Here is a 13,672-nt window from a genome sequence, read left to right on the forward strand (position 1 = left end):
GCTTTGTTGACTGAGCGGTGCTGCTCTCTCAGCAACATTTGAGCATTTTATATTTTGCAGTCTTCTGGTAAAAATGTCCCCCTTTAAAATGCAAAAAAGGTGGTCTCCAAATGTGGGACTTATTGCTATTGATGATTAAGGCACTTGTCCTGGATTGCATTTATTTATGACCAGTGCTTCATGTTCCCAACAGCAGGGAAACCCACAAGATTGCTGTATTCTACATCGGAGAGGGTCAGGAGGACAAATGTTCCATCCTGTCCAACAGTGCCGGCAGCCAGGCATATGAGGACTTCGTTTCTGGCCTTGGATGGGAGGTACACACACAGACTACATACTCCAGCAGTGTCCCCGTGTCACCCAGTCACACCCAGGCTGACTCCTCAGTGTGTTGTCCCCGTTGTCTCTCAGGTGGATCTGGCCACACACTGTGGATTCATGGGTGGTCTTCAGAGGAATGGCAGCACAGGAAACACTGCCCCCTACTTTGCTACCTCCAACGTGGAAGTCATCTTCCATGTGTCTACACGCATGCCGTCCAACTCTGACGACTGCCTCACCAAAAAGGTTTTTACTGCTTGTTATCATTCTCTCTAGATCCAGAAAAGCAAACATGATCAACAACGAAAGAAAACATGTCTGTTGGACTGCCGTTAAGACGGTAGCAAGTTACGAGGTGGTTGGAGCCACGTCTTTATGTAAGCCAGACAGGCCCACGAACCAAGGCTCTAAGCATTGCGTACACGGTGGAAAGTGGCTGCCGAGCCTTGCACTCTGTTTTCTTGGCTCTTCCTTTCGTGCTATGCTGAGTTCAGGTGGTGTGACTCCTGGCTTCTGGCATTGATTAGTAGACCCTGGGCAGGCCTGAGGAGTAGAGAGAGGAGCAGGCGGGTGTGCGAGCTGGCATGTGTGGTTACGGTAATGACCGTGATTCCCGGACCTGTCCCCCCCTCCTGCCCCCCCTCCCTGGGTGCTGTGACCAGGGCCCAGATTCAACCATTAGCTGTCCCTGGCAGGGCAGGCGGCGGGCGGATGCTGGCAGGACCTTTTTATCCCGTTCCGGCCATGACGGCGGGAGCAATCGATGGGAGCTTCAGCGGTTTCCCTGGCTGTAGCACACCAGCGGCAGTTAGCATGGAGAAATGAGCTGCAGGGCCACTGCCTGAGCTGCCAATCTTCTCATACAGCATCCCATGGAGAGGAGAAATTCATCAGGTCCTCCTCATACACCACCCCCCCCCCACCTACTATCGACATGCCCGCCCCTCACGGCCATGAAAAAAAGCCCTTCTCCGACCCCACACTGAACCTGTGCTCAGTGGCTGCGGAAATTAGTTAGCCTTCGCTAAATTCGATTTTGGCTAGCTGGTATGAGGCCCTGCATTGGCTGGTGTGTGCCGTCAGCCCGCTTCCATTCATTTGACTGGGATACCCTGTAATTGCTCTCCTCTCCTCCCCAGAACCCTGCGGTAGCCACAGGCCAGACAGAAATTGGTGGCTCGGCGGCTCGCGGGGAGGCTAACGGGGGATAGGAGGGAGGAGGTTGAGATAGCGGGATGAAAAGGGGGCTTTATCGTCGCCCAGGCAGGATGTTTCTCTGTCAAGTTATAAAGAAAACTTTCAGCCTGGCTCAGTGTGCATTTGTGGGCGAGCGGTCCGCTCTTAAATGCACACTGTGTTGTTGGGAGGTGGGGGTTGGGGAGGCATTTGCTGGCCAGATTGTCTGTCTGAGCGAGAGGAAGAAAGGGAAAAATGGACCCCACAGCTAAACCAAAAAGGAGGGGGTACGGTAAAGAATTCCTCCAATCCAATTGTGTGCTCCAGGGCAGAGTCTTGCAGTGCCTAGAAGCAGCTGGCTCTATAATGTGGTTATGGGAGCGGCTTGGGAGGTGGGGGTCATGTCATGTTGGGTCCTAATGTCAGATCACAGTCAAACCGGCCCCAGGGCTCAACTGGGATGCCACTCTGTGTGTTCACAATGGAGGTCTGCTGAGGGGCCTTCACTGCAGTGTGCCGCTCCGGACGAGGCCCGCGGATTAGGCCCGTGTAGGGTCACGGCGGGAGGTCACCATGGCAACATAGGAGATGGGCCTTTGACCGGGGCCACACTCAGCTCTGCAGGACTGCGCAGTCTGGACAGGGATGCTGTCACTCTTATCAATCAGGCCTTCTTGATTTGTCCTCACATTTCATGGGACTACGGATTAAAACGAAGCATCTAGGTCAAATCTTATGCGACTTCTAAACCTAAATCTGTTCCCCTTTCAAATAAATAAAAGAAAAACCTTATTTTCTCTCATTGTTATCGACTTGCCCACAAACCAATATCCTCCTTTCCCTGACGTCTCGGGTTGTCCTGACTCCTAATCACAGAGCCATTAGCAATTCACCCAGACAGTCCGGTCTCTTGGTTCAAATCATTGTAATGTAATATTCTAATGTTAATTACCTTCCCTAGGATTTTTGTGAGCAACCTCGATATGCATATTCAACATTCTTGGTTAATTTGTCCCTGAGTCTGTTTGGTCTGACCTGTGCTGCAGCCATTGATCCTTGTACAGATGAAATGAACCAGTGAGCATGACGTTCAGTCACCGTGTTGTGGGTCTGTTTAACGTTATCCCATTACCATAATTAAGGGCTTATAATAGAATGTGCTAATTGCATTTTTGGGTGGCGAGGACATGTTTTCCTAATGGCTCATTAGACCCAAGTACATTGGCAGATGTTTTCCTCCCCTCTCAATGAGTCAGGCAGTGAGGAGGCTTGGGGGCAGGAGTTCTTACCTTGTCACCTCACCAGGAAAAACTCTGGGACCTTGCAAGGTCTAGTTTATCCCGGTTAGATCTTCTGGTCAGTGAAGTGGTTCTCTAGGAATGATCCATAAAGACCCCTGAGGTGGAAACGGCCGGCCATTACTCATCCGTCCATGTCTCTGTACATCGTAATGTTTATCTTTCTCATTACCCCCCTACTCTGGTTAAAACATGAGCGCTGCTTTAACGAGCTTTGAATTTCCTGTCATTTCTGTCCTGACTGAACATGGAAATTGGATGCAATTTGGAGTAAAGTTAATTCCAGTGATTGGTTTTAAAATGCTCAATTTTATGTTATTTGTTTTGTTTATGTTTTTTGCGTTCCCGATGAAAGTTCAAACTATAATATGTTTTGAATCACAACAAATGTGGTACTAACTAACCCGTATTGATGCCTATTTATAGTAACGACAATGTGTTTTATTTCTGACAGTTATCACCATAGCGATGTTTAACCCTGTTATTTATCGTGGTGCAGTTGCGTCACCTGGGAAACGACGAGGTTCACATAGTGTGGTCGGAGCACAGCCGGGACTACAGGCGCGGCATCATCCCGACGGACTTTGGGGACGTGCTGATCATCGTGTACCCCATGAAGAACAACATGTTCTTCATCCAGATCATGAAGAAACCACAGGTACAGATACCGTAGAGGCAGTTGGCTGCTCTCACCGTGACAATAATCATTCGGTTTGCTTTTGTCTTAGGTGGAGTCTTTTCCGCTAGATTCTTGTACATTGCCAGTCAATAGTTTGGACTGACTAAGTGTGTTCAAACTTTTGACTGGTGTTGTATGTAATGGATCATGAGTGTAACATTAAACCCATCACCGGAGTTATTTTCAGCACCGCTCCAATGTACCCTACTTCATTCTGTTTGGAAAGAGTAGCAACGGTCTCCTCTGCCCTTAGAGACCGACTCCATCCCTCCTTTCCTATGGCTCTCCAGACCGGCTTGTTGGTTTAGTAGATTACCGTCTGTCCCTGTCTTCCTATCTGTATTACTGCCTGCCTGTCTGCCCAGCTGTGTGACTCTGAAATGGACGCTCTAATGCCCTCCTCTTCCACTCCAGTGAATTACCCTCAGTGTGGGTATGTGTTCTCAGATGCAGGCACATTGTCGCTGAGCTGGCTTTCATCTTGCCTGCTGCTCTGTTCCGAGCCGCTGCATAGAGCACACAGAGGTATGGCTGGCTGGAGGTCATGGAGGACGGGTCAGAGTCAACGTGCCTGCTGTTTCATATGCACATTTTGAGTTTGTTGTTCCCAAACCAAGCAAATTCCCATAGCATTTCTACGCACGTCTAAAATGCACAGGAACACCACACACACGATGCATCCTGTCAAGGGACTTGTCCGCCAAACAGGGGGCTTTAGTGTGTTGAAGCGAAGGGCCATCCAGATGCAAGGCAGATTTCTCTTTCCACTGAACTGCCAGGACCCTCTTTGCCAACCTGGAGCTGATGCCCATCGCCCATATCCCCCTGCCTGGCCATCCACCTTGGACTCCTGCCAATAAACGTCCAGGCAAACATCTGGCTTACTTGCTTGTGGTTTTCATATCTAATGATTACCTTCCACTTTTCTGTCTATATATTGAGTCTTTGTGTAGCTGATCCTTGACTCATATTGTCCATTGCAAACAACAAGTATGAAGTCTCCAATAGTGCCTTCGTGTCTCTTGAAACCCTTTTCTGTCCCTATTTCACTCGTGTCTTTGTCAAGTTCCTGCACTGCCAGGTGGAGCGTTCAGCTGAGTTGTCCTCCAGGTTGGGTTAAGGATGCACGTTTTTATCTGCCTTAAGTTTGTCTTTGTTGCCGCTTTCCTGAATCCTGCAGAATGGCAGTTGAGCCGGTGCTTCCCCTTCTTCAGGGGAACTTGGGTGATGTTGCTGCTGTTCTGATCCAGTTTCTTTTACCAGTATATGTCATGCCACGTTATTCTCCAGGATGCATAGGCACCTGATGTGAAAGGCCTGATGTGAGTGTACAAATTCTAGGACAGTTCTGGTGATCACTGCCTGATGGAAGGATATTTTCTGTTAAGGTTGAGGTCTTTGTTCTACTAAAAACCATCTCTTGAGCCTGTCAGCTGATGGTAATGCTTGCTTCACCTGTTTTTTTTTTCTCTTCTGTTATCTTAGAGTAAGCTACCCATATATTTGAAGGATTCAGCTATTTTAAGTGGCTTGTCAGAGGTGGTGTAGGTCAGTGGATGAGGTGAAATAGTTGACTGTCTTGTAGACTGCTGGGTGTAAAAACAAAGAAATGTAAGGAATAGATCACAAGTCCCTATTTGGGTCAATGATTCATCTGTTCTATTCATTCTATTTCTATACTTTTCATCCTATCTGATGTCTGAAGTCTATGTAGATAACTTTTTTTGTCATTTGCCCCTTGATAGTACTGCTCCAGGAGAAAGACAGACAAAGAGCTTCATTGTCCTGAGTTAACCTAAAAGAGTAAGGCTAGAAGCAATTGAAGGCGCTAGCTGTCAGTTTGAAGTGTGTTCAATTATTTACGTGTAGGGAGTGTGTATAATGAGCTATGCTGTGCAGAGTAGACAGCAGGACTTATGGAGAGGCAATGACATTCATGTCACATTCCAGGTCAACAATCTTTCAAATGAGCAGATTTAAGATCTCCTAAATGCTTTACACACACGCGCACACACACACTCTCTCTATGTTATGTGCACACTGCTGTCATACAGAGAGTGTGCCATTATATTTGTTTGAATGTAGTACAGTGGGGAGAACAAGTATTTGATACACTACCGATTTTGAAGGTTTTCCTAATTACAAAGCATGTAGAGGTCTGTAATTTTTATCATTGGTACACTTCAACTGTGAGAGACGGAATCTAAAACAAAAATCCTAGAAAATCACATTGTATGATTTTTAAATAATTAATTTGCATTTTATTGCATGACATAAGTATTTGATCACCTACCAACCAGTAAGAATTCCGTCTCTCACAGACCTGTTAGTTTTTCTTTATGAAGCCCTCCTGTTCTCCACTCATTACCTGTATTAACGGCACCTGTTTGAACTTGTTACCTGTATAAAAGACACCTGTCCACACACTCAATCAAACAGACTCCAACCTTTTCACAATGGCCAGGACCAGAGAGCTGTGTAAGGACATCAGGGATAAAATTGTAGACCTGCAAAAGGCTGGGATGGGCTACAGGACAATAGGCAAGCAGCTTGGTGAGAAGGTAACAACTGTTGGCACAATTATAAAAAAAAATGGAAGAAGTTCAAGATGACGGTCAGTCTCCTTCAGTCTGGTGCTCCATGCAAGATCTCACCTCGTGGGGCATCAATGATCATGAGGAAGGTGAGGGATCAGCCCAGAACTACACGGCAGGACCTGGTCAATGACCTGAAGAGAGCTGGGACCACAGTCTCAAAGAAAACCATGAGTAACACACTATGCCGTCATGGATTAAAATACTGCAGCACACGCAAGGTCCCCCTGCTCAAGCCAGTGCATGTCCAGACCCGTCTGAAGTTTGCCAATGACCATCTGGATGATCCAGAGGAGGAATGGGAGAAGGTCATGTGGTCTGATGAGACAGAAATAGAGCTTTTTGGTCTAAACTTCACTCACCGTGTTTGTAGGAAGAAGAAGGATGAGTACAACCCCAAGAACACCATCCCAAACGTGAAGCATAGAGGTGGAAACATCATTCTTTGGGGATGCTTTTCTACAAATGGGACAGGGTGACTGCACCGTATTGAGGGGAGGATGGATGGGGCCATGTATCGCGAGATCTTGGCCAACAACCTCCTTCCCCCAGTAAGAGCATTGAAGATGGGTTGTGGCTGGGTCTTCCAGCATGACAACAACCCGAATCACACAGCCAGGGCAACTAAGGAGTGGCTCCGTAAGAAGCATCTCAAGGTCCTGGAGTGACCTAGCCAGTCTCCAGACCTGAACCCAATAAAACATTTTTGGAGGGAGCTGAAAGTCTGTATTGCCCAGCGACAGCCCCGAAACCTGAAGGATCTGGAGAAGGTCTGTATGGAGGAGTGGACCAAAAATTCTGCTGCAGTGTGTGCACACCTGGTCAAGAACTACAGGAAACGTATGATCTCTGTAATTGCAAACAAAGGTTTCTGTACCAAATATTAAGTTGTGCTTTTCTGATGTATCAAATACTTATGTCAAGCAATAAAAGGCAAATTAATTACCTATAAATCGTACAATGTGATTTTCTGGATTTTTGTTTTAGATTCCTTCACTCACAGTTGAAGAGTACCTATGATAAAAATGACAGACTTCTACATGCTTTGTAAGTGGGAAAACCTGCAAAATCGGTAGTGCATCAAATGCTTATTCTCCCCACTGTATGTTCTTTTTCTTGTATTGAGAAGAATTATTATCTTTTGCTGTAAATACATTTTCATTGTACAGTAAAAGTTTGAATGTGATGCTGGGAGGCAAAACATTACATTAAAAAAAGAGAAATCTAGGCTAGCAATTGGCCTGTTTTAGGTTTTTCACATTTAAAAGCACACCCATTTCATGACTTAAATTGCTCTTAACAAATTCAGAGTTTTATAAGGATGTCTGTCTCTCCCCCCATTCTCCTTGTAGGTCCCTTTCTTTGGGCCTCTGTTTAACGGATCCATTGTCACAGGAATGCTGTTGCCCAGCCTGGTGCGTGCCACCTGCATCAACGCCAGCAGAGCAGTCAAGTCACGTCTGACCCTCTACCAGAGCTTGTATCCTTTCTGTCTACCTCCGTCCCCACAGCCCCGTCTACCTGCCTTTCCACAGCCCCGTCTACCTGCCTTTCCACAGCCCCGTCTACCTGCCTGCCCACAGCCCCGTCTACCTGCCTGCCCACAGCCCCGTCTACCTGCCTGCCCACAGCCCCGTCTACCTGCCTTCCCACAGCCCCGTCTACCTGCCTGCCCACAGCCCCGTCTACCTGCCTTCCCACAGCCCCGTCTACCTGCCTGCCCACAGCCCCGTCTACCTGCCTGCCCACAGCCCCGTCTACCTGCCTGCCCACAGCCCCATCTACCTGCCTTCCCACAGCCCCGTCTACCTGCCTTCCCACAGCCCCGTCTACCTGCCTTCCCACAGCCCCGTCTACCTGCCTTCCCACAGCCCCGTCTACCTGCCTTCCCACAGCCCCGTCTACCTGCCTTCCCACAGCCCCGTCTACCTGCCTTCCCACAGCCCCGTCTACCTGCCTTCCCACAGCCCCGTCTACCTGCCTTTCCACAGCCCCGTCTACCTGCCTTTCCACAGCCCCGTCTACCTGCCTGCCCACAGCCCCGTCTACCTGCCTGCCCACAGCCCCGTCTACCTGCCTGCCCACAGCCCCGTCTACCTGCCTGCCCACAGCCCCGTCTACCTGCCTGCCCACAGCCCCGTCTACCTGCCTGCCCACAGCCCCGTCTACCTGCCTGCCCACAGCCCCGTCTACCTCCACATAACTGAGCTTCAGCAGTTGCAGTTTCCAAGTATTTCCAGCTATGTACGTTTATTTCTTAATATGTCTTTCTGTGTTTATGCTTTTTTGCCAAACCGCGTCAGCTGAGCCGACCTAGAAGAGTGAATGTCTCTTACCGAGTCCGTCCCTGACTGAGTGACTGACTGACTGACTACCCCTTGATAAATAGCGTAGTGGTTAGAGACGCTGACTATTGAACAACAGGTCCCAAGTTTTTCTCCTCTGTTTTGTCTGCCTGAGGTTCAGGACAGACAAAAACTTTGCTGGCTATAACTTTTATGTAGCTATGTAATAGGAAGACTAAAATAAAACAGTTCTGGTGGATATAAGGTTTTGTTCAGGAAAGACAAACACTTCGCTACCTACACGATTCTCTCGTCTTTTCACTTGACAAAAAAGTCAGTTATAAATATATCGTCACCTGTATTGGTAGATACACAATGTCATTCATGAATGGCTAATTAGCTGTTAAAATGGCCAGTGGTAAAAGAGGATTTGTTCACAATAGACAAAAACGTTGCTGGCTACAACCTTCTGTAGCTACGGGAAGCCTTAAATGAAACTGTTTACTGTAGTGATGGCTGAATGAGGCTTCATTAGTGTTATTTTAGCAGCAAGATATTATGCAGCACTCAGATTTTCATTATCACAATAAAAGCCATCATTGACATTTAGAAGGCCATATAGTTAACAATCTAGTATGTAAAAAAAGAACAGACAAGAACAACATTGGAACGGACATTAAACATAAAATGACAGACTAGGTTGATAGACTAGATCACCTTAAATAATGTAATGATGGCTTTTATTTTGAAAAATAAAATCTGAGTTAGTGCTGCTAGCATAATATCCTGCTGCTAGAAGAACGGCCATCACTAGTTTATTGTTATATTGTAACTATTTCTGGTGTATTTTCAAATTATGTCTTAGCATTTCTTCAGGATAGTCAAACACTTCACTAGCTACACGATTCTCTCGTCTTTTCACTTGACGTAAAGGTATTTTATAGTCACCTGTATTGATACAGTAGTTATTGTATCAATGTCGTTCACGAATGGCAAATAAGCTGTTAAAACGGCCAGTGGCAAAAGCCATACAGTTAATAGATGCTATTTGTGGTGGAGGTAAACTTATTAAGAAACTTTACTAAGTTTAACACAATGCATAATGGCGTCTAGCGACATTACTGGCTAATAAGCTTTTAAAACGGCCAGTGGCAAAAGTCATACAGTTCATAAATACTATCTGTGGTGGTGGTAAATTTAATAAGAAAGGTTACTCAGTTTAGCACGATGGTTAATGGTGTCTAACGAAATATTCAAACTTGACATGATGTTAATGCATGACAACATTATATAATGTCAATATGCTATACTGACACCCAGCAAATGGTCAGCTCTGTGGTTAAAGACAGCCTTTCACGAGGGCAACCTAAGTTAGAATCTTGAGAGGGCAGCCATGATCAACACTTTCTAGTGCGGGCCGGCTGAACTAAGCTTGCCTGGATTCTTGTTTGTTTGTACCTATGCTACTGACAATATGGCTGTTCTTATATGAAAGACCTTCAGTTGCTATCTGGGTGTGGTTGGCCAAGATGGATTCATGTGTGGATCAGGTGCTGCATGGTGTTTTGGCTGGACAGCATGTTTGAGTGCTGACACTGATCTGTGGCTAAATATCAGCACACTGGCTTCAGGTGTTGTGCAGCCTAGAGTAACGTGAAGGCCCATGTGGCTGTCTAGGTTGGGATTGGTGGTCCTGGCTGTGACCTCTCCGTCCTGTATCATCACTGGCTTTAGATGACAGATGCAGAGATGTGGCTCCACCCCTCCATTCCTGTAACAGCCTGGCCGTTGTTAAGGGCTGAACTCCAGCTGTACATGTCAGTTGATTTCAAACGAGCATAATCAGTGATGGAGATTAATTTGCATGTGAATAAGGGGAGGAGTTGAGAGAGGAGAGGGACAGTGTCTTTGGGATTGGGCCCTGGGGGGGTTGGAATCTGATCTCCCACAAAGCCTGGGGACTCCACTTCTCACTACACTGAGAAACTCCTGGCCTTGACAGGACCACGGTAGTAGTCATGCGAGGGTTGACTCATAAACTGCAGGTTGAAGTTTTGTCTGCAGACGGAGTGGTTTAGGGTCATGAAATATTTAGTGGATGAAGCCTGGCTGGGTGGAGGGTGCGCTTGATGACACAATTAGCAGATTTTTTGTATTTATCAGTGTTTGGGGAAAAATTCATTAGTGAGCTGCACTGTTTGCTCTAAGCAACTGTATTTTTTTTAAGCTTTTATTACAACTGCACATATACACTCACCTAAAGGATTATTAGGAACACCTGCCTAAAGGATTATTAGGAACACCTGTTCAATTTCTCATTAATGCAATTATCTAATCAACCAATCACATGGCTGTTGCTTCAATGCATTTAGGGGTGTGGTCCTGGTCAAGACAATCTCCTGAACTACAAACTGAATGTCAGAATGGGAAAGATGATTTAAGCATTTTTGAGCGTGGCATGGTTGTTGGTGCCAGACGGGCCGGTCTGAGTATTTCACAATCTGCTCAGTAACTGAGATTTTCACGCACAACCATTTCTAGGGTTTACAAAGAATGGTGTGAAAAGGGAAAAACATCCAGTATGCGGCAGTCCTGTGGGCGAAAATGCCTTGTTGATGCTAGAGGTCAGAGAGAATGGGCCGACTGATTCAAGCTGATAGAAGAGCAACTTTGACTGAAATAACCACTCGTTACAACCGAAGTATGCAGCAAAGCATTTGTGAAGCAACAACACGCACAACCTTGAGGCAGATTGGCTACAACAGCAGGAGACCCCACCGGGTACCACTCATCTCCACTACAAATAGGAAAAAGAGGCTACAATTTGCACGAGCTCACCAAAATTGGACAGTTGAAGACTGGAAGAATGTTGCCTGGTCTGATGAGTCTCGATTTCTGTTGAGACATTCAGATGGTAGAGTCAGAATTTGGCGTAAACAGAATGTGAACATGGAACCATCATGCCTTGTTACCACTGTGCAGGCTGGTGGTGGTGGTGTAATGGTGTGGGGGATGTTTTCTTGGCACACTTTAGGCCCCTTAGTGCCAATTGGGCATTGTTTAAATGCCACGGCCTACCTGAGCATTGTTTCTGACCATGTCCATCCCTTTATGACCACCGTGTACCCATCTTCTGATGGCTACTTCCAGCAGGATAATGCACCACGTCACAAAGCTCGAATCATTTCAAATTGGTTTCTTGAACATGACAATGAGTTCACTGAAATGGCCCCCACAGTCACCAGATCTCAACCCAATAGAGCATCTTTGGGATGTGGTGGAACGGGAGCTTCGTGCCCTGGATGTGCATCCCAGAAATCTCCATCAACTGCAAGATGCTATCCTATCAATATGGGCCAACATTTCTAAAGAATGCTTTCAGCACCTTGTTGAATCAATGCCACGTAGAATTAAGGCAGTTCTGAAGGCGAAAGGGGGTCAAACACAGTATTAGTATGGTGTTCCTAATAATCCTTTAGGTGAGTGTACACTACCATTCAAAGGTGTGGGGTCACTTAGAATTGTCCTTGTTTTTGAAAGAAAAGCTAATTGTTTGTCCATTAAAATAACATCACATTCATCAGAGACCGTGTTGACTGTTGTAGATGGAAACAGCAGATTTTCAATGGAATATCTAGCCAGGCGTACAGAGGCCCATTATCAGCAACCATCAGTTAGCAATGTTTTTTTGTTAATCCAAGTTTATAATTTTAAATGGCTAACTGAAAGTATGTTAGCACAGCTGAAAGCTGTTGTGCTGATTAAAGAAGCAAGACAACTGGCCTTTTTCAGTATCTGGAGCGTCTGCAATTGTAGGTTCGATTGTTTCTGGCTCAAAATGGCCAGAAACAAAGAACTGCCTTCTGAAACATGTCAGTCTATTATTGTTCTGAGAAATGAAGGCTATTCCATGCAAGTAATTGCCAAGAAACTGAAGATCTCGTACAATGCTGTGTACTACTCCCTTCACAGAAGAGTGCTAACTTGCTCCAACCAGAATTGAAAGAGGAGTGGGAGGCCCCAGTGCACAACTGAGAAGGAGGACAAATACATTAGTGTCTAGTTTGAGAAACAGGCCCCTTAGTGGTCTTCAAGTGGCAGCTTCATTAGATAGTACCCGCAAAACACCAATCTCAACGTCAACAATGAAGATGTGTCTCCAGGATGCTGGCCTTCTAGGCAGAGTTGCAAAGAAAAAGCCATATCAGAAAATGGACAGACAAATCTGTCAAGCACTCCTAGACAGGCAATGTGATTGTCTGAGGGTGCTTTGGTGATCGTAAAGTGGGGGTTTTGTACAGGGTAAAAAGGATCTTGAAGAAGGATGGTTATCATCCATGTTGCAACACCATGCCATACCCTTGGGACAGCTCTTGATTGGAGCCTACAAGAGCACAATGACCCAAAGCACAGCTCTGAACTATGCAAGAACTATTTAGGGAAGAAGCGGTTAGATGGTATTTTGTATATAATAGTGGCCTGCACAGTCACCAGATTTCAACCCTATTGAGCTGTTGTGGGAGCAGCCTGACCGTATGGTACGTAAGAAGTGCCCATCTAGCCAATCCAACTTGAGAGGTGCTTCAGGAAGTACAGGTTGAAATCTCATTGGCATACCTTAACACATTTTAAACTAGAATGCCACGGCTGTGCTTCCTGCAAATTGAGGCTTCTTTGATGAAAGCAAAGTTTGAAGAACAATTATTCTTTCAATTGAAAATCATTACATCTAACCTTTATTATATTTCCTATTTTACTATATTTCCTGTTCAAACTCATGTCATGTATGTTTTCATGGAAAACAAGGACATTTCTAAGTGACCCCATTGAAGCTATTTATGCCATGAAGTGGGAGCAACAGATCCTTACAAACATGACATGTAAATAGTTCGAAAGTGTAAATATTTTGGAATATGCCAGATGAATATCCTTCTTTCTACTACCATGACAGAAATCTCGTCTCCTCTAGTCCTGCTTCTTCTCAACTCATTGGTTTTCAATAGGAAAAGAGGGCAGTGGTTGGCAATAATGGCAACAACAATGTGAACCAAACTTGTGGGGCTGTTCTTGTGTGCAGTTGTTCCTTTCTACGTACGTGTGCTTGTGTTTGAATGTGCGGTGCAGAAAGGTAACCCACCCACTCCTCGGCCAGCCTTATCAGCCCCTCTCAGGCTCCCCTGGAGGGCCGTCCGTGGCTCAGCGGAGTGACAGATGTCTGTTACCCGTCGCCAAGTGAATTACTCCAGTGTGAGATGAGCTGAGCTGCCAAAGGGCCATCGTTGCCACAGGGCCTGCCTGCTTCCACTGGGAGCCTCAGGC

This window comes from Esox lucius, chromosome 15, assembly GCF_011004845.1.
Source record: "Esox lucius isolate fEsoLuc1 chromosome 15, fEsoLuc1.pri, whole genome shotgun sequence".
Taxonomy (NCBI): Eukaryota; Metazoa; Chordata; class Actinopteri; order Esociformes; family Esocidae; genus Esox; species Esox lucius.